Source organism: Candoia aspera, chromosome 4 (assembly GCF_035149785.1).
Source record: "Candoia aspera isolate rCanAsp1 chromosome 4, rCanAsp1.hap2, whole genome shotgun sequence".
In the NCBI taxonomy this organism is placed as follows: Eukaryota; Metazoa; Chordata; class Lepidosauria; order Squamata; family Boidae; genus Candoia; species Candoia aspera.
This window is the reverse complement of record NC_086156.1, coordinates 113338782-113361331: the sequence shown is the minus strand read 5'-3', so window position 1 is coordinate 113361331 and position 22550 is coordinate 113338782. Positions and strand designations below refer to the sequence as shown.

General features: G+C 42.4%; 1 protein-coding gene across 1 annotated transcript in view; it reads right to left on the bottom strand.

Moving 5' to 3' along the window:
* The window catches only part of LOC134497167 (uncharacterized), a gene marked incomplete at its 3' end in the record, with an annotated part of 206844 nt that overhangs the window by 144635 nt on the left and 39659 nt on the right, over positions 1 to 22550 (bottom strand). The window lies entirely within an intron of this gene.

Here is a 22550-nt window from a genome sequence, read left to right as displayed (position 1 = left end):
TTACCTCTGCTCTGAGGAAGAGAGAGTTTTTGCCATGGAGGACTATTAATAAGGAGAGTAGGTTTAGCCACAGAATCATTTTTGCTCCCTCTAATGAATAGAGGAGAAGTGATAGGGAATGAGTCAGGAAAGGGCGCAACCTTTGTGCTGGTGGGGGTAGCATGAAGGGGAAACCGTGGGGCTCCTTTAAAGGGGAAATGGTGGCCTGATTTACATATCGCTTGGGATAAAAGAGCCCCTCAGGGCATTGGGGAATAGATTTCTTTGCACACAGCTTTCACATATGAATTTGAATGGATGGAAACATCTCAGAACAATCAAGCAAGACTTTTTTTATTGTTATTATCAGTACATACAAAAAAGGAGAGGTTTAGATGAGAATAAGTAAAGCAAGATCTGATTAAATCTCATCCGTTGGGGAAAGTGTTTAAAGGTAAGAAAAATAAAACATGCACTGATAATATTTTAAACAGCCCTGTTAGAGACTGAACATGAAAAAAGGCCACCTCTGAGTCCAGGATCTTTTTCCTCCACAGTTCTTCCCTTGACCATGTTCTTTGAAGAAACTAAAAACAACGGAATGTAGACCGAGCCATAAAGCACAATTTGGAAGGCAGAGTGGAATTGCCCTTACATGTCCAGGTTGCAAAATCATAATCAAAGAACTCACAGGCAAATTAGAAACAGCTGGACCCTGTGGAGTCTTTTTTGTTTTATTAGCTTGGTTTTCACTCAGCAGTTGGATGGATTTTAGTTACGGGGGGTGGTGATGGTGGTGACTAGTTTGTATGGTGATTTCATTGGTTGCTAGCTGCCAAGGTTGATTCTGCAAGATGGGCAGCCATTGAAATTGAAATAATAATGGCAAGTCCCACATTAATATTAACCTGACCAAATACACTCTCTTTGTGAGTGAGAAACAGAAATCAATCACTGTTTTCCAAAGAATTCTGTTTGCTCCTTATTTAGCAGCGCCCATCTCTTGTCAACTCAGACATGGCCAGAGTGAACACTGCGGCTTCTCGAGATGTGGCTTTTCCTTGTGATTTTTCAGTGATCCCTTAGGAAAATAAGAGTAAATATAATCTGGCCTCCAAAATGAGACAAAGTCCGCAGACAATTGCTTTATTCCTCTGCCCCCCCCCCCCAAACATAGGGAAAGTGATTCCGTGTGGCAACACCGCCCCCTGGTGTAAAATGGGAGGAGGGGAGACATCTACTTAATTTTCCCAGGAGATTCTTGCATTCAAAAATAGGAATTATGGCTAAGAAGAAATGAAGGATCTCCAGGAGATATTAGCAGGATTAGGGAGAAATCCAAAGCTGTTCTTCCATTATATTATAGGACATTCCTTTTGATGGGTTACTTTCTGCGACACAGTATTTTCTGGAGATGGGGGGGGGTCTTCTCTTTTCTCTTAAATCTCATAAATTTATAGAATGAAATAGTTAGAAAAAACCTTCTAGGTCATCTCATAGAAACCGTCCTTCTTAGGTGGCCATCCAGGTCCTGTCTGCAGACCTGCCACCAAAAGAGACTTCTCTTCCCACACTGAGCCAAGGCTGCCCTATCCCTCCCTCATCCAAGGTTCCCTCTAGGCACACAGGATGGCAGCGTTGATCATCTGTCAAACTCTGGTCTGTCTGTGTTTTGTGTTTTTCTTGAGAGCAGAATAATTCTTACGGTCCGTGCTGTTGAGAAATTCTGTATAGCTGAGAAGGATGAAACAGTGAGGGAAGCAGGCATTTCATCCTTAATCTGTATGGAGCAGACAGTGTTGCTTTGTAGAGAGGACCACAAATCATGGCTTCCTAGATAATGAAGTTAGAATTAACCCTCCATAAAAGTTTGTTTGAAACTGTAGGAGTTCTTCTTGGAAAATTCCTTTTCCATGGCTTTCACTTTACATATTTCCTTTGATGGGACCCTTTTAATTCAGGCAGATTTTGTGAGCCTCTTTCATATTTCACCAAGAGGTTGCTCCTCTACGGGCAAGAGAGAAGTCATGGAGAGGCTGAGCAATTTAGCCTGCTGGAGAAAAAGGAACAAAGGGCCAGCACTCTTTTCACCTCAGATGTTTATTATAATTTCTATTTTATCCTCATGGAAGCTGCTGGAGAAGTAGGCAAGTTCAAAGGGACAACCACAGGTATTATTTCAGTGATTGTCAGATACGGTATTGTGTGCAAGGGCTCCCAATACCAGGTACCATTACTAGTCTTTTCTAATTGTAGAGGCAGAAGTTCCCTTCGTCTTCAATTCAAGAAGAGAATATCTTGTCAGGCTTCCGATTTCCTCCAGCAATCCAGAGGCTTGGCAGGAGAGGTGGAGAGACTCTCCAGGCCTTGTCACATCCGCTCCAGACTCCACCAATTGGAGCTCAGACTGAACTCCTCAAAAAAATAAAGGTGTTTCAATAAACTCTCCTGTTTTAAGGAATTAAAAAGGAAAGAAACTCTGTATAGGGGGAAGAATTACCTCTGAGGAATGCCAAAAAGGACACCAAGTTTAGCTACAGGCTCATTTCATGTCCCTTGAATGAATGGAGGGAAATTGACAGAAAGGGATTCAGGAGAGTGAAAGAACTTTGTGTTGCTGGGTGTAGCCTGGAATGGAAACCACGGGGCTCCTTTAAAGAGGAAATTAAGCTTTGATTTCATATCGCTTCTGAGAAAAGAGCCCCTCAGGGCCTCCACATAACGATTGCTTTGCACACACCTTTCACACATGATTTTGAATTGATGGAAATATCTCAGAGCAATCAAACCGGACTTTTTATTATTATTGTTATTGTTATTATCAGTACATACAGAAAAGGACAGGTTTTCATGTGAGTAAGGAAAGCAAGATGTCATAAAACCACAGTCATTCAGGGAAGCATTTAAAGTTAAGAGAAGGTTCATTTAAAGCAGAAGCTGTCACTGAATATACAGTCCGCAGGATAAAAGGCCCTCAGTGCATTGACCTTCCACTTTTCCATGAAGGTATTTTTCACACAAGAGAGAGGGGAGAGGAGAGGAGAGCAGAGGAGAGAGGAGGGGAGGAGAGGAGAGGAGAGGAGAATTGTCCCTTAATTTACAAATGTCTTTGGATAAAAGAATCACTCTTTCTGTTAATTTTAGAGATTTCTCTGAAACTATCTTGAGATTATGAGTAAACCCTTATAAGAGTCAGACAGTAGAGGAAATAAAGCAAGTACCTGTTTTTGTGCTATTTCAAATGTTGAAAGTACAATCAACAAACATCCACCAAGAATTATTTAACAGTTACATTAGAGACAGGAGGGGATGGCATAGATTATTTTTAAAGTAACTCTGTGTGTTTCTGTGCTGTTTATGTTGTCTGTGTGTGTTTGAGTGGTTTTTCGTTAACTGTGGTCTGTGGATGAAACCCGTGTTTATGTGATGCAGACCAAGCAATCCAGAATCATACGCATGCCAGATTGGTTGAATGTCCACACATCACAAGGTCAAAAATCGATTTATAACCAACATGCTCCCAAATGGCAGAGAAACATAATCACTTTCCCTTCTCCAAATTGCATTGCAAGAGATATGTGAAAAGTGAGGGACTATCTTCTATCCCTTCAGCAAAGGATCGTTACCTTGTCGTGGTGCTGGAGCTTGAGCACCTCAATGATGCCATGAGCTAAACCGTGAAGGGCCACCCAAGACGGGAAGGTCATGACAGAGAGGTCAGACTAAATGCGATCCCTGGGGAAGGTAATGGCAACCCACCTCAGTATTCTTGCCGTGAAAACTAAATGGATCAGTACAACCAGAGATATGTCGGTATACCATCGGAAGATGAGACCCCCAGGTCGGAAGATGGTCAAAATGCTACTGGGGAGGAACAGAGGATGAGCTCAACTAGCCCCAGACGTGATGACGCAGCTAGCTCAAAGCCGAAAGGACGGCTAGCGGCCGACGGTGCTGGTGGTGAACGGCGAATCCGATGTTCTAAGGATCAACACACCATTGGAACCTGGAATGTAAGATCTATGAGCCAGGGCAAATTGGATGTGGTTATTGGTGAGATGTCAAGATTAAAGATAGACATTCTGGGCGTCAGTGAACTGAAATGGACTGGAATGGGCCACTTCACATCAAATGACCACCAGATCTACTACTGCGGACAAGAGGACCACAGAAGAAATGGAGTAGCCTTCATAATTAATAGTAAAGTGGCTAAAGCAGTGCTTGGATACAACCCAAAAAATGACAGAATGATCTCAATTCGAATTCAGGGCAAGCCATCTAACATCACAGTGATCCAAATATACGCCCCAACCACAAATGCTGAAGAAGCTGAAGTAGAGCAGTTCTATGAGGATCTGCAGCAACTACTGGACAACACGCCTAAAAGAGATGTTGTTTTCATCACAGGAGACTGGAATGCTAAGGTGGGCAGTCAAATGACACCTGGAATTACAGGTAAGTATGGCCTGGGAGAACAAAACGAAGCAGGACACAGGCTGATAGAATTTTGCCAAGACAATTCACTCTGCATAACAAACACTCTCTTCCAACAACCTAAGAGACGGCTTTATACATGGACTTCACCAGATGGACAACACCGAAATCAGATTGATTACATCCTTTGCAGCCAAAGGTGGCGGACATCTGTACAGTCGGTAAAAACAAGGCCTGGAGCTGACTGTAGTTCAGATCACGAACTTCTTCTTGCACAATTTAGGATCAGACTAAAGAGATTAGGGAAGACCCACAGATCAGCTAGATATGAGCTCACTAATATTCCTAAGGAATATGCAGTGGAGGTGAAGAATCGATTTAAGGGACTGGACTTAGTAGATAGGGTCCCGGAAGAACTCTGGACAGAAGTTGGCAGCATTGTTCAGGAGGCGGCAACAAAATACATCCCAAAGAAAGAGAAAACCAAGAAGGCAAAATGGCTGTCTGCTGAGACACTAGAAGTAGCCCAAGAAAGAAGGAAAGCAAAAGGCAACAGTGATAGGGGGAGATATGCCCAATTAAATGCAAAATTCCAGAGGTTAGCCAGAAGAGATAAGGAATTATTTTTAAACAAGCAATGCGCGGAAGTGGAAGAAGACAATAGAATAGGAAGGACAAGAGACCTCTTCCAGAAAATTAGAAACATTGGAGGTAAATTCCAGGCCAAAATGGGTATGATCAAAAACAAAGATGGCAAGGACCTAACAGAAGAAGAAGAGATCAAGAAAAGGTGGCAAGAATATACAGAAGACCTGTATAGGAAGGATAACAATATCGGGGATAGCTTTGACAGTGTGGTCGGTGAGCTAGAGCCAGACATCCTGAAGAGTGAGGTTGAGTGGGCCTTAAGAAGCATTGCTAATAACAAGGCAACAGGAGACGACGGCATCCCAGCTGAACTGTTCAAAATCTTGCAAGATGATGCTGTCAAGGTAATGCATGCTATATGCCAGCAAATTTGGAAAACACAAGAATGGCCATCAGACTGGAAAAAATCAACTTATATCCCCATACCAAAAAAGGGAAACACTAAAGAATGTTCAAACTATCGAACAGTGGCACTCATTTCACATGCCAGTAAGGTAATGCTCAAGATCCTGCAAGGTAGACTTCAGCAATTCATGGAGCGAGAATTGCCAGATGTACAAGCTGGGTTTAGAAAAGGCAGAGGAACTAGAGACCAAATTGCCAATATCCGCTGGATAATGGAAAAAGCCAGGGAGTTTCAGAAAAACATCTATTTCTGTTTTATTGACTATTCTAAAGCCTTTGACTGTGTGGACCATAACAAATTGTGGCAAGTTCTTAGTGGTATGGGGATACCAAGTCATCTTGTCTGCCTCCTGAAGAATCTGTATAACGACCAAGTAGCAACAGTAAGAACAGACCACGGAACAACGGACTGGTTTAAGATTGGGAAAGGAGTACGGCAGGGCTGTATACTCTCACCCTACCTATTCAACTTGTATGCAGAACACATCATGCGACAAGCTGGCCTTGAGGAATCCAAGGCTGGAGTTAAAATCTCTGGAAGAAACATTAACAATCTCAGATATGCAGATGATACCACTTTGATGGCTGAAAGTGAAGAGGAACTGAGGAGCCTTATGATGAAGGTGAAAGAAGAAAGTGCAAAAGCTGGCTTGCAGCTAAACCTCAAAAAAACCAAGATTATGGCAACCAGCTTGATTGATAACTGGCAAATAGAGGGAGAAAATGTAGAAGCAGTGAAAGACTTTGTATTCCTAGGTGCAAAGATTACTGCAGATGCTGATTGCAGTCAGGAAATCAGAAGACGCTTAATCCTTGGAAGAAGAGCAATGACAAATCTCGATAAAATAGTGAAGAGCAGAGACATCACACTGACAACAAAGGCCCGCATAGTTAAAGCAATGGTGTTCCCTGTAGTAACATATGGCTGCGAGAGCTGGACCATAAGGAAGGCTGAGCGAAGGAAGATCGATGCTTTTGAACTGTGGTGTTGGAGGAAAATTCTGAGAGTGCCTTGGACTGCAAGAAGATCCAACCAGTCCATCCTCCAGGAAATAAAGCCAGACTGCTCACTTGAGGGAATGATATTAAAGGCAAAACTGAAATACTTTGGCCACATAATGAGAAGACAGGACACCCTGGAGAAGATGCTGATGCTAGGGAGAGTGGAGGGCAAAAGGAAGAGGGGCCGACCAAGGGCAAGATGGATGGATGATATTCTAGAGGTGACGGACTCGTCCCTGGGGGAGCTGGGGGTGTTGACGACCGACAGGAAGCTCTGGCGTGGGCTGGTCCATGAAGTCACGAAGAGTCGGAAGCGACTAAACGAATAAACAACAATCTTCTATCCTCTCTTAATTACTTCTTTTTTCCCCCTTTGGTTAAAGAGGTAGCCTATCCATTCACAGAATACAGATTTCTCTGAAACAAGTTTGCGAGTTTGGGCAAGCCCTTCTATGGATCAAGACAGACATCTTTAATTATCCGTACATGGGACAAAGGGCAGGGTTCCATTGCCTGTTACAGACAGGAAATAAAAAGGCTACCACATCTGAGTTAGGAAGTGTGCTACACTATTCAGCCAAAATATCAATTTCTTCTGTATTTAAGAAATCACCTCTGTTTTAAACTCAGACATGGCTTCATGTCTGAGGATTTAGTGTCTTGAGAAGTTAAATATCCTCCGATTCTTTGAGGGAACCCTTGAAGCCAGTATCAGACGATATAATCAACCTCAGAAATAAGATTATATTTGTGCCCACTTGTCTTATTTCCCTGCGCAAACCATCCCTCATGGCCACCGGGACTAAGTGTGCAAGTGCTACTCCCTTGTGGAAGTGATGAGGAAGAGAGGGAGTCATCAAACTCCCCAGGAAGATTCTTGTGTTCCAGGAGGGGAAGTGAACCTCAGAAAAAATGAAGGATCTCTAGGGGATTGAGAAGGTCTAGTAAGAAATCCAAAGCTGCTGTTCTCCTTCCTGATAGGAAATCCCTTTTGAAAAGTTACTCTTTGACCGGTTGTCTATTCTTTGGTTGGGGGAATTCTTAGTTTTTCTCCTAAACTCAGGACAAGTCAGTGGTGCCGTGGCCACTTCATGACTTGATTACTGCAACAGTAGATTGGGCCTGCCCTTGAACCTTACCCAGAAGCTTCAAATGGTCAAGAATGCAGCAGCACAGGCACTGATAGGCTTGCATCTCTATGGCCATATACTGTCTCTGCTTTGCAAGGTGCACTGGTTGCCCGTTGGATTCTGACAGCGATTCAAGGTGCCGTTCACTAACTATAAAGCCCTACGTGAAATAAAGTCTGGTTGCTTGAAGAACTGTCTGTCTCCCACAGTGTCTGCCTGGGTGATCTGATCTGGCAGGGCTACCGTGCTCAGGGTTCCTTCGATGAAAGAATGCCATTGATTGAGATCCCAGCAGTGCACTTCTTGATCACCACAGCTGCCCTCTGGAACGCGGTTTCCCCTGAGATTCAAATGGCCCCCATCCCACTGGTGTTTGAAAGGACCCTGAACAACTAGCTTTTCACCCAGGTCCTTGGCAACTGTGATTGAAGCCCTTGTTCTTCTTTTTCTTTGTTCCCATCTAGGAACAAGGCTCAGAACTGTCACCTCCTCTGAAGACACCCTTTCTACTTGCTCCATATTCAGAGGGACTATTCAGACCCACAGTGCCCCCTAGTGTAAAACCATGGAAGATGAGGCAGAGGGCTCAATTCTCCAAGGAGATGCCTGTATTCTAAGAGGGGAAGGGAGGTGGGAAGAAGTTAGGGAGCTCCAGAAGAGCAAAAGAGGTCCAGTAAGGGAGATGGAGACAGAATCAGGACTCTCAATATTTAGGGCTGCGAAGGTCACTCTTCTGTTGGAGGTGGGGAGGCACTTTTCCTAAACTTCCTAGAACACGACTTTTCCTGGAATTGACTTGAGAACCGCTGATCTACATTCCTCTGCTCTTATAAGTATTATAACATGACCTCATTTAGGCTACCCTGGGCCTGATGTTTTTATGCCTTATTTTTGAAGCCAATTAGTGGACAGCTAGGACCACTGAATTGGAGCAGAGCTTACACAGCGGAGGAGCTGTGCACAGAAAAAGAATTGTATCTATGATAGCTTTAATGAGCATGTCAGAGGAACACAGGTTATTGATATTAAGCACTCAGCCCTCCCAAGCATAAAGAATTACATGCTTAGACAGAGACGGTTCAAAGTAAAGGAATACCTAACTCATTTTATTCAAGGTCCAGTTACATTTCCATTCAGAAAGGATGAAATCTTTGTCCTTCTTTTGTCTACCCTAAATTAATTCACCCTTAGCCCTATAGCTGTAAGACCTGCCTGTAGAAAGGGGAATGCCAAGCCTGCCACATGGCCCCCAGAAAGATGGAGCAGCACACAGCCGTGCTCATAACTCCCAGTCTTGAAGAAGGATGAAGAGAGATAAGAGGAAGTGAGAGTGGAACAATCAGCTTCCTCAGAAACATTAAGAATTACATCATGGGATGAACTCAATTTACATGCTAATGCACATGCTAATGAGGCATGCTGGATTGGCCAGTACCTCCAACACTTTTCTGGCTTTGGCCCCCTTCCTCGGTGTCACACCACACCAAACTATTTGGGGACTTAGAGCATCCTAATTTTATTACCTGGCTACAATGCTACTGCTAACAGGGGAAAATGATTTTAAACATATTTAAATTTTCAAATACCTATATATATGTCTGTGTGTGTGAGTGTGTGGGTATGTGTATACAAGTGTGTGTGTGTGTGTGTCTATATATATATATATATATATATATATAGAGAGAGAGAGAGAGAGAGAGAGAGAGAGAGATTGGGACTGAGACAGAGAAATATATACCAGGACACGGAAACAACTGTAAAACAACCTGTAGGGTGTTCCTGATTAGTTTGGTTTTTTACTCGGCAATTCTATGGATTACATACTGTACATTGGGGGTGGGGGGAGGGGTTGGTTCCCATTTTGTATGGTCTTTTTATGGGCCCAGAGTTCATTCATACAAATACTAATAAAACTCCCATCCCTACACTTAGTCCGTGGACTGAGAAACACAAATAAATGACTTTTCATTTTCAAAACAATTCAGTTTGTTCTATATTTAGCAAAGCCCATCTGTTCTCAACTCAGATGTGGCTTCATGGTGAGGAATGTAATCTCCTGGGATGTTAAATTTCTTTGAATTGCCTTCAGTGGTCTCTTAGGAAAATCAGAGTAAATGTAATGATGCCTCCGAAGTGAGACAAGGCCTGCAGACCCTTCCTTTGCTCCCCTCCCCCACCCCCACCCCCACCCCACACATATGCAAAGTGATTCCATGTGGCAACACTGCTCCCTGGTGTAAAACTTGAGGAGGGGAGGCATCTACTTAACATTCCCAGGTGATTCTTGCATTAAGAAATGGTAATTAGGGCTCATAAGAAATGAAGAGCACCAGGGAACTTAAGCCGGTCTAGGGAGTAACCCAAAGCTGCCCTTTTATTATAAGATAGGAAATTCCTTTTGATGGGTTATTCTATGAGATATTGTATTTTCTTCAGGTCGTGTATTCTTATTTTTTCTCCTAAATATCATGAAATCATGTAAAAACGAGTTGGGAAGGACCATCTCGGTCATCTTGTAAAAACCATCCCTAACTGGTGGGGAGCCAGACCCTCTCTGCAGACCTCCAACCAAAAGAGCCTGTTCCAGCCAGATTAAAGCATCTCCCCCTCGTTCTTCCCTTGCCCTTGTTTTACACCAGGCAGACCGGGTTGGAAGGGCTTATCATTGGTCAAAATCTGCTCTATACCAGTTCTGTATTCTCTCTGGTAGGAGAATAATTCTTAGCACCTCTTGTCCTTCTTCTACCATTCATTTGCAAAAGATTTTGCTAAAGATGAGACTTAGAGGAAAACATAATTTTATCCTCTTTTTAGTTTTCTTTATTTCTTCAAACTGTATTCCATTTTTCCTAGGTAAATTCCATCTCTACATACACTGGAACATTTTTGGCCATTTCATATGGTTCAGTTAAAGCCGAAGCAGTAACTGATTATAGAGTCCTCAAGAAAAAAAAGAGGCACTCAGTGCATGGACCTTCCACCTTTCCTTGAAGGTATATCCCACTGAGGAGAACAGGGGAGAGGAGAGGAGAGGAGAGGAGAGGAGAGGAGAGGAGAGGAGAGGAGAGGAGAGGAGAGGAGAATTGTCCCTTAGTTTTCAAATGTCTTTTGATAAAGAGTCACTCTCTAAATTCACATGACAGATTTCTTTGAAACTCTTTTGAAATTATGTGACTGCTCTCTAGGGCTATTGATTAATATCCCATCTCATATCCTATATTACGAAAGAGACAATATCATACAGTGTTTCCTATTATTATTTTGCTATAGTGTATAACATTACTTTTACGCTATACTATTGACTAAATGAAATTGGAGAGCGGCTCTACAGAAGGGAAGGTTTTTGCCAGGCTTCAGACTCAGTTCCTCTCACTGTGTCTCCTGCACAGTACTAGACTCCCGAGTCCTCTGGCTTCAGGCTGTTCATTTGCAGATACAGCTGGGTGCAGGAATTGTCCCTGGAGATGGTGAACCGCCCCTTGACTTTATCCGAGTAGGAAATAGTAGCAGAACTTGGATTTATGTATGCCACCCATTCCAGCCCTTTTCCAGGGGCCTGTCTCACCCAGTCCATGCCATAGCTGGTGAAGTCGAATCCAGAGGCTTGGCAGGAGAGACGGAGGGACTCTCCAGGCCTTCTCACGTCCCCACCAGACTCCACCAACTGGCCCTCAGACTGGACCCCTAAAAAGAAAGGTGTTTCATTGAAATCTCCTGCATGGAAGAACAGAATATGGGGGAGGAGGGGACCTGGATAGGGAGGAAACAATTACCTCTGAGGACTGCTAGTAAGGAAACCATGATTAGCCACAGGATCATTTTTTCTCCCGTTAATGAAAGGAGGGGAATCGATAAGAAAGAATTTGGGAAAGTGCACAAACTTTGGGTTGATGGGTGCGGCCTCAAAAAGGGAAACTGTGGGGCTCCTTTAAAGAGGAAATGGTGCCCTGATTTACATCATGCTTGGGATAAAAGAGCCCCTCAGGGCACTGACTTGCCGGTTTCTTGGCATACATCTTACGGGGGAGATAGATAGGTAGGTAGCTAGATTTATTTGTTTTTTTTCTATTTTTATGATGGTTTTATAATTCTCATTTCTGAGCTGGCCAAAGTCACTTTTACAGTGAGATGGGTGGTATATAAATCTAATAATACATTTATGTACCGCCCGTCTCACTGTGAAAGTGACTCTGGGCAGCTCAGAATTAAGAATTATAAAACCATCATAAAAATAGAAAAAATACAAAAGAGAGAAGAAGAGGAAAGAGGGAAAATAAAAAGTGGAGAGAGCATTTAGGCCAGCAAGCGTCCCCAGGGCTGCCTATCCCTGTTGGACCCCCGAGGTAGTTGGCACAGCCAGGTCCTGATGCTGCTCCCGAAGGCCAGAAGGGTGGGGGCCAGCCTCATCTCGGGGGGGGGGGCAAGGGGTTCTACTGGGCAGGGCAACAGCAGTGAAAGCGGTCCTCTTCCACCCCACCGGTTGGCATTCGTTAGGCAAGGAGGTCCCCAGCGTGCCCTTTCTGCCAGACCAATTATAGATCATTTATATATACAATTGTTATGATATTTATTTATTAATGTTTATTATATATTAATTGCATTGACAAATATTAATTATATTTATCTGTTATTTGTTAATAATATTTACTAATGGTATGTATGCTAATAATTTTATATTGCTATTCAATTAATATTATGTATGTTAATTCGCTGAGACACTAGAAGTAGCCCAAGAAAGAAGGAAAGCAAAAGGCAACACTAATAGGGGGAGATATGCCCAATTAAATGCAAAATTCCAGAGGTTAGCCAGAAGAGATAAGGAATTATTTTTAAACAAGCAATGCGCGGAAGTGGAAGAAGACAATAGAATAGGAAGGACAAGAGACCTCTTCCAGAAAATTAGAAACATTGGAGGTAAATTCCAGGCCAAAATGGGTATGATCAAAAACAAAGATGGCAAGGACCTAACAGAAGAAGAAGAGATCAAGAAAAGGTGGCAAGAATATACAGAAAACCTGTATAGGAAGGATAACAATATCGGGGATAGCTTTGACGGTGTGGTCGGTGAGCTAGAGCCAGACATCCTGAAGAGTGAGGTTGAGTGGGCCTTAAGAAGCATTGCTAATAACAAGGCAACAGGAGACGACGGCATCCCAGCTGAACTGTTCAAAATCTTGCAAGATGATGCTGTCAAGGTAATGCATGCTATATGCCAGCAAATTTGGAAAACACAAGAATGGCCATCAGACTGGAAAAAATCAACTTATATCCCCATACCAAAAAAGGGAAACACTAAAGAATGTTCAAACTATCGAACAGTGGCACTCATTTCACATGCCAGTAAGGTAATGCTCAAGATCCTGCAAGGTAGACTTCAGCAGTTCATGGAGCGAGAATTGCCAGATGTACAAGCTGGGTTTAGAAAAGGCAGAGGAACTAGAGACCAAATTGCCAATATCTGCTGGATAATGGAAAAAGCCATGGAGTTTCAGAAAAACATCTATTTCTGTTTTATTGACTATTCTAAAGCCTTTGACTGTGTGGACCATAACAAATTGTGGCAAGTTCTTAGTGGTATGGGGATACCAAGTCATCTTGTATGCCTCCTGAAGAATCTGTATAACGACCAAGTAGCAACAGTAAGAACAGACCACGGAACAACAGACTGGTTTAAGATTGGGAAAGGAGTACGGCAGGGCTGTATACTCTCACCCTACCTATTCAACTTGTATGCTGAACACATCATGCAACAAGCTGGCCTTGAGGAATCCAAGGCTGGAGTTAAAATCGCTGGAAGAAACATTAACAATCTCAGATATGCAGATGATAACACTTTGATGGCTGAAAGTGAAGAGGAACTGAGGAGCCTTATGATGAAGGTGAAAGAAGAAAGTGCAAAACCTGGTTTGCAGCTAAACCTCAAAAAAACCAAGATTATGGCAACCAGCTTGATTGATAACTGGCAAATAGAGGGAGAAAATGTAGAAGCAGTGAAAGACTTTGTATTCCTAGGTGCAAAGATTACTGCAGATGCTGACTGCCATCAGGAAATCAGAAGACGCTTAATCCTTGGAAGAAGAGCAATGACAAATCTCGATAAAATAGTTAAGAGCAGAGACATCACACTGACAACAAAGGCCCGCATAGTTAAAGCAATGGTGTTCCCTGTAGTAACATATGGCTGCGAGAGCTTGACCATAAGGAAGGCTGAGCAAAGGAAGATCGATGCTTTTGAACTGTGGTGTTGGAGGAAAATTCTGAGAGTGCCTTGGACTGCAAGAAGATCCAACCAGTCCATCCTCCAGGAAATAAAGCCAGACTGCTCACTTGAGGGAATGATATTAAAGGCAAAACTGAAATACTTTGGCCACATAATGAGAAGACAGGACACCCTGGAGAAGATGCTGATGCTAGGGAGAGTGGAAGGCAAAAGGAAGAGGGGCCGACCAAGGGCAAGATGGATGGATGATATTCTAGAGGTGACGGACTCGTCCCTGGGGGAGCTGGGGGTGTTGACGACCGACAGGAAGCTCTGGCGTGGGCTGGTCCATGAAGTCACGAAGAGTCGGAAGCGACTAAACGAATAAACAACAACAACAACAACAATGTTAATTCGCATGAAGAATTTTGTTTATAATAGTAAAATCTTATACAACGTCAACTTAGAGAAAGAAAAGAGGATAGGGAGAAGGAGTAAACAGTGAAAGGAGAAAAAACGAAATAAAAGAGAAGAAAATGAATTAGTTAGGTTAAACCTTCCCGCTCATCTGTAGAAACCGTCCTTAAGAGGTGGCCATTGAGGTCCTGTCTGCAGACCTGCCACCAAAAGAGACTGCTCTACCCACACTTAGAGGAGGCTGCCCTGTCCCTCCCTCATCCCAGGTTCCCTCTAGGCACACAGGACGGCAGCGTTAATCATCTGTCAAACTCTGGTGTGTACTAGTTTTGAGTCTTTATTGAGAGCAGAATAATTCTTACAGTCCCTGCTGTTGAGAAATTCTATATAGCTGAGAAGGATGAAACAGTGAGGGAAGCAGGGATTTCATCCTTAATCTCTATGGAGCAGAGAGTTTTGCTTCATAGAGAGGACCACAAATCATGGCTTTCTAGATGATGTAGTTAGAATGAACCCTCCATAAAAGTTTGTTTGAAACTGTAGGAGTTCTTCTTGGAAAATTCCTTTTCCATGGCTTTCACTTTACATATTTCCTTGGATGGGCCCCTTTTAATTCAGGCAGATGTTGTGAGCCTCTTTCATATTTCACCAAGAGGTTGCTACTATGTGGGCAGGAGAGAAGTCATGGAGAAGCTGGGCAATTTAGCCTGCTGGAGAAAAAGGAACAAAGGACCAGCACTCTTTTCAACTCAGATGTTTATTATAATTTCTATTTTATCCTCATGGAAGCTGCTGGAGAAGTATGGAAGTTCAAAGGCACAACCACAGGTATTATTTCAGTGATCGTCAGATACGGTATTGTGTGCAAGAGCTCCCAATACCAGGTACCATTACTAGTCTGTTCTAATTGTAGAGGCAGAGGTTCCCTTCGTCTTCAATTCAAGAAGAGAATATCTTGTCAGGCTTCCGATTTCTTCCAGCAATCCAGAGGTTTGCCGGAGAGGTGGAAGGACTCTCCAGGTCTTGTCACATCCACTCCAGACTCCACCAATTGTGACTCAATTTACATATTTTTTCTGATAAAAGAGCCCCTCGTAGCACTGATCTCATAGATTTCTTTGCACACATCTTACACTGGTGATTTTCATCATAACTTTCCAATCCTACAAAAAGTGAAGGCAAGGTTTTTTGTTTTTGTTTTTTTACTGCAAGTACATAGGAGGAAGGCAGGTTTACTTTATAGTAATTAAAAGACAGGCATGCAAAATCTCAGCTCAGGAAATTCTTCTCCACGTTCTTTCCCTTAACCAGGCCAACCTGAAGAAACCCCAAAGAACTGAATTCAGACCGAGCCAGGAGGAACAATTTATAATTCAGAGATTAATGAGAGAAATCACAGGGAGAAATGGAATAGATGGAGTAAGTGGGTTGTTCTTTGCCTATTTGAATGGTTTTTAAGTCGGTAGTTGTATGAATTTAATATATTGCTTTGTTTGAGTTGGTATTTTGTGTGGTGTTTTTATCAGTTGCCAGTTGCCCAGAGTTGATTCAGCCAGATGGGCAGTCATAAAATTTGAAAGAGTAATAATAGTAGTATTAATACCAATAGTAATAATAATAATAATAATAATAATACCAATAATAATAATAATAGCAATAGCAGTAGCATTAGTAATACCAATGCCATATACCCTTAAAAATGCCAGGAAATACACTCTCTCTCTGGATTGGGAAATACTAATAAGTCTCTTTCTATTCCCCAAAGGATTCCGTTGCTCTCTATTTAGCAGAGCGCATCTGTTGTCAACTCTGACATGGCTTCCCAGTGAGGATTGGAGCCTCCTGAGATGTGAAATTTTCTTGAGACCATTTTGGTGAACTAATATGGAAATAAAACAGAAAAACAGAAAACACAAGGATGCCTCCAAAGTGAGACAATATCTAATGACACTTCTCTTATTTCCCTACCCCACCCCACCCCACCCCACCCCACACATGGGCAATGCGATTCAGGGTCACACCACTGCCCCCTGCTGCGGAGGGTGAGGACGAGGGGCATCTGCCTAATTCTCCGAGGAGATTCCGACATTCCAGGAGGGGAAGTGAGGCTGAGAAGAAATGAAGGTTCTCCAGGAGGTCTAAGCAGGTCTAGGGAGACATCTAAATATGCCCTTTTGTTACCTGATAGAGGATTCCTTTTGAAGGCTTACTCTATGACTGATTGCATTTTCTGTACATGGAGGATACTTATTTCTTTTCCCTGGTGTCACATCAAATCATGGAGTAAATGAATTGGGACGCACCATCTAGCTAATCTATTGTAAACCATCCCTATCAGGTGGTCAGCCAGATCCTCTCTGTAGAACACCAACCTTGAGAGATTATTTGAACCAGACTGAGGCAAGTCTGCCCTCTTCTTCCCTCGTCCTCAATTTACTATGGGTAGACAGACCTACAAAGATGCAACGTTTGACACAATCGGCTCTTTACTAGTTCTGTGTTCTTTTTGATGGGAGAATTCATTCTAAGTGTTGCTTCTGCATCTCCTGTCATTAAGTGTTATTGGATCACTCTGGTTATCATTCAGATGAGACATGGAGTAAAACATTATTTTATCTTTTGCTCCATTCCTTTATTTCTCCAAATTATCTTCCCATTTCCGTAAATGAAACTCCCCTTCATCCTCTCAGGCAAGAAAAAAAGGAGTATTGCTCACAGAGACAAAACCAACCAAAGACACTGAAGACTTGCAATGGCCCTATAGTGGGCCTTCTAAGGGAAGTGTGGCAATGTGTCTGGTCAGAAAACCACAGATGCCCCATCCTCTGTTGAAGGAATGCATCTAACCTCCAACATTCCTCCACTTGTTAACATGGAAACAGAGAGCATTTCCCAGTGCTCCTCCCCCCTTTGAAAATACTGTGTGTCATCCTTCCTCCTTTCCTTAGCAAGGATTAAACCTGATTTGACCACCTTGAGGCCCAAGGAACCCCCCAGCGAGTCAGAGCCTTGGAATTTCCCACTCCGCAGGCAACACCCCTCACCTTTCCTTCATCCCTCTTTCTTATATGAACTGGATCATGATGATTGTGGCTTGCAATAAAGGTTGATCTTCCTCCTTATCGTTGCTTTCCATCCGTTGCATCTATGACAGTAAGTTAACTTTTTGTCCTTGATTTTTTTTCAGAATTATCAATCGGTCAAAAGAAGACCAAGACTGTTTAAGCCAGTGAGGCAAGGCTGCTCCATTTTTCATCCATCCTGGCTTTCCTCATAGAAAATAGGATTAACTTCCCTTGCCTTTCCTTGCCTTTCCTTGCCTTGCCTTGCCTTTCCGAACTTTCCAGTATGTTTCAGGGGAATGATTTTTTACATTGTCTTCTATCTCATCTCCCTTCAACTTCATTGGCTAAATATGGTTGTCACTAGTATGAGACATAGCATAAAATATTATCCTTTACAATTTACGATTTATTAAATTATTATTTAGCTAACTGTTTCTATGCTTTGAAGATCCTCTTTATCATGTCCACCCTTATTCATTTTTTTCTCATTTTCTACCTCCATAATCTTTCACTGAGTTAAAGCCACACAAGGGTGGGACAGAAAAAAAACAAACACCAAAATAAAGGTATTTATTTATCTATCTATCTATCAAAATTGTCACTGTCCATCTCCTCCCACCAGAGTATGCATTCAGTTAACATATGCAAATTTCCTCATTGTGACAAAAAAGAAAAAAAAAGGAAAGAACACTATTTCATCCTATCCTAGTTTTCTTCTTCCCTTTCCAGGATTTTTTTTTTTCTTAATTCAGAAAAACAAGACAAAACAAAACAATAATGAGAAGAAAAGAACAGGAAAGGTAAAATGTTGAGAATAAACTTGTTTTTTGTTTTCCTTATAAGTAAAATTTACATATCCATTTTAATTAAAAGTTCTTAAGATACAGAATGAAGAAAATGATCTTCAGACATTGAAACATCTTTAAAAAGACTAGAAAAGAGACTCCTTCTCCTGTTCCTCTGATGATATTGAGAGAAGGAAAGGGGACTTAACGGCAAAGGAATAAAAGAAGGAAGAATGTAGTTAATGAATCCATGTTTCTCCCTCTAATTAAATTTTATCTTTTTATAAGCTACCCAGGTTATTTTACTTCCCTGAGATTTCCGTTGTGTCCCCTCCCAAAGCGCCAACCAGGTTCCCCACTGCTTCCTCCAAGATCATCTCTGGCCTCCCCCTTGCTAAGATGGAGACTCATCTGCTGCTTCTCATTCCAAATACACAAAGTCAGCCTTGTCTGGCTGAATCAACTTGCAGAGCTGCTCTGAGGAGGGGAAGGTTTTTGCCTGGCTTCAGACTCACTTCCTCTCACTGTGTCTCTCGCACAGTAATAGACAGCCGAGTCCTCCGGCTTCAGGCTGTTCATTTGCAGATAGAGTTGGCTTTTGGAGTTGTCCCTGGTGGTGGTGAAGCGTCCCTTGACGTTTTCCGAGTAGGTAATAGTACTGGAATAAGGATGTATGTATGCCACCCATTCCAGTCCTTTTCCGGGAGCCTGTCTCACCCAGCTCATTTCATAGCTCCCGAAGTCGAATCCGGAGGCTTGGCAGGAGAGACGGAGGGACTCTCCAGGCCTCCTCACGTCTCCTCCGGACTCCACCAACTGGACCTCACACTGAACTCCTAAAAAAAATAAAGGTGTTTCAATGAGATCTCCTGAATACAAAAACAAAAATAGAAGGAAATTCTGTAGAGAGGGAAGAGTTACCTCGCAGGACTACTAAAAAGGACACCAGGTTTAGCCAGGGGACCATTTTTGCTCCCTCTAACGACTGGAGGGGAATTGGCAGGAAAGAAGTCAGGAAAGTGCACAAACTTTGGGTTGGTGGGTGTAGCCTGAAAGGGGAAACCACGGGGCTCCTTTAAAGAGGAAATTGTCTGCTGCTTTGCATATCGCTTGGGATAAAAAGGCCCTCAGGCCATTGATCTCCTAGATTTCCCTGCATGCATTCTAAACTGGTGATTATCAACACAACTTTCCAGTGCTACAAAAAGTGAAAAAGGTTTTTTGTTTTTGTTTTTTGCTGTGAGGACATAGAAGAAAGGGCAGGTTTACATTAGAGTAATTAAAACAAAGAAATACAAAATTTCACCACTTCTCAAAATTAATTCAACGTAAGAGATAATGGACTAGCAATAAGAACTTTTGAAAGAGAAATTTTAGAGCTAGAGGATGAAACGAAGAGCACATCTGGGTTCAGGAAATTTTTTCCGCCTTCCTTGCCCTTTGGAAGACACCCAAAAGAACGCTTAGCAAGCTACGAAGCACAATTTGTAGGTCAGAGTTGAATCAGAGAAATTGCGGGGAGAGAACAACCAGATAGAGCCTAAGGTGTGTTCTTGGCCTATTAGATTGGTTTTTAACACAGCAGTTGAATGGATTTTATTTATTGCCTGTTTTGGGCTAGTATTTGGTGCTGTGTTTTTATCAGTTGCTTGTTACCCTGCATTAACTTGGCAAGCCGAGCAGCCATACAAATTGAAAAAACAATAACAACAATAACAATAACAATAGTTTGGGTAACCATGGGCCCGTCAGTCTCTCTCAGCCCAGCTCACCTCACAGGGATGTTGTTTTGGGGAAAATAGGAGGAGGAAGGAGTAATGAGCACGTTCCCCACCTTGAGTTATTTATAAAAAATAATAAAGGTGGTACAGAAAATAAAGGTAAAAAAAAAAAAAATACCAATCCCTATGATAATAAAAATGCCAGCAAATACACTCCCTCCATGGACTGATAAATGCTAATAAATCATTTTCTATTCTCCAAAGAATTCAGTCTGCTCAGTATTTAGCTAACCACATCTGTTGTCAACTCAAACATGGCTCCACATTGAGGAGTGGAGCCTCCTGAGTTGTGAAATTTTCTTGAGACCTTTTCAATTAACAATTATGGAAATAACAGAAAAAGGAATGGTGCCGCCCAAAGGAGGCCGTCTCCAATGACACTTGTTTTATCTCCCTACCCCACCCCCACTCCAGACACAGGCAATGGGATTCCGTGTGGCAATGCTGCCCCCTGGTGTGGGAAGTGAGGAGAGCAGGCCTCTGCCCAATTCCCCACAGAGATGCTTTACGGGCAAATATTTCCTTAATATGCCTATTGCCATTGATATTAAGAAGGATTATTAAAATACAATAAATAAGTAAGTAAGTAAGTAAGTAAGTAAATAAATAATAAAAGTAAAAAAAATGATGAGACCATAGGACTTATTTCATGATTTTCTTTCTCTTTCAGTTTGACTGTTAAGGAAAGAGGTGGAAGGAATCCAGTCTTTCCCAGAATCTGAAGTCAGAGGGGAGGACGCCAGGCCAAGGCATCCCGGGGTTGATAGCTGGAGGTAGCAGGAACTACTAGGCAGCTGCTCCGAGGCATGAAGACTGTCCAAACTGTACAGACCCAGAAGGCTTCTGGGAGAGGAGATGAGCAACAGACCATGTTGGGCTCTCTTGGCTCTGCCTGGCTGAGGGGAGAGCAGTTCAGGATTAAGGAGACTGAACATATATATCAATGTAGAAGGAAGGAGAAGGGAGCAACATGTAGTCAAGAATTAAACTGGGGAGACTTGGCAATACTGACAACCAAATGGGACTGAACTGTAAAATAGATCAGGGAAGAATTGGAGGTAATCATCTTTCTACCTCAAATTAAATTTTAACTTTTTTAAAAAACTCTCCAGTTTATTCTACTGCCCTGAATTTTCCTTGGTCTCCCCTACAAAATGGCTAACCAGGTTCCACACTGATAACTCCAGGTTACTTATTCCCATTTGCTATGATGGACAGGAATATGCTGCTTCTCAGTCCTAATACACATATTCAACCTTCTGTGACTGAATCAACTTGGACACCTGCTCTGAGGAATAGAATGTTTTTGCGAGGCTTCAGACTCACTTCCTCCCACTGTGTCTCTCGCACAGTAATAGACTGTCATGTCCTCTGGCTTCAGGCTGTTCATTTGCAGGTAGAGTTGGCTTTTGGGGTTGTCCCTGGAGATGGTGAACTGTCCCTTCACAGACTCTACATAGAACTGTTTACTGGCATCGTACCAAATAACTGCAACCCATTCCAGCCCTTTTCCAGGGGCCTTTCTCACCCAGTCCATTATATAGCCCCCAAAGTTGAATCCGAGGCTTGGCAGGAGAGACGGAGGGACTCTCCAGGCCTTCTCACGTCCCCTCCGGGGACCAACTGGACCTCAGACTGAACTCCTAAAAAATAAATTAGTAAATAAAGGTGTCTCAGTGAGATCTCCTGAAGACAAAAGCAGATAATAGAACGAAATTCTGTAGAGAGAGAAGAATTACCTTGGAGGATTACAAATAAGGACACCAACATTAGCCAGGGGACCATTTTTGCTCCTTCAGACAAATGGAGGGAAATTGATAGGAAAGGATTCAGGAAACTGAACAAACTTTGGGTTGGTGTGTATAGCCTGAAAAGGGAAAACATGGGGCTCCTTTAAAGAGGAAATTGTCTGTTGAATTGCATACCACTTGGGATAAAAGAGCCCCTCAGGGCATTGAGTTACAGGTTTCTTTGCATATTCCTTACATGGGTATTTACACAGATTTGTCCCTTCACTCTTTGTCCCTTTAATAAGCCTCTTTTGTTAATCCAGTAAGAAAAAAATGATCCAGATCACAATCTTGGTTTGTCATTTGCAAATAACTTTTGAAAGAGACATGAAAGGAACAGGACGTCTATGCTCAGGACATTTTTTCCACCTTCCCCGTTTGAAGAGATCCAAAAGAATGCCGACCTAGCTACGAGGCACAATTTGTAAGAGGGAGCTGAATCAGAGAAATCACGGGGAGAGAAAAACTCAATTGAGCCTATGGTGTTTTCTTTGCTTACTATTGTTTTTTAACTCAGCAGTTGTATGGATATCATAAACTGGTTATTTGGGGTTGTTACTTTGTGTGCGTTTTTTATCAGTTGTTAGTAGCCCAGAGTTGGTTCGGCGAGATGGGCAACCATACTAATTGAAATAACAACAAAAACAACAATAATAGAGGCAGTAGTAATATCAATATCAATACTAAAATCATAACTAATAAAAATGTCAGGAAATACACTCTCTCTGTGGACTGAGAAATACTTATCAATCCCATTGCATTCTCCAAAGAATTCAGTCTGCTCTGTGTTTAGCAAAGCACACCTTTTGTCAACTCAGACGTGGCTTCACAGGGAGGACTGGAGCCTCCCCGGATGTGAAATGTCCTAGAGATCTTTTCAGTGAACTTTTACAAGAATAACAGAGAAAAATAGTG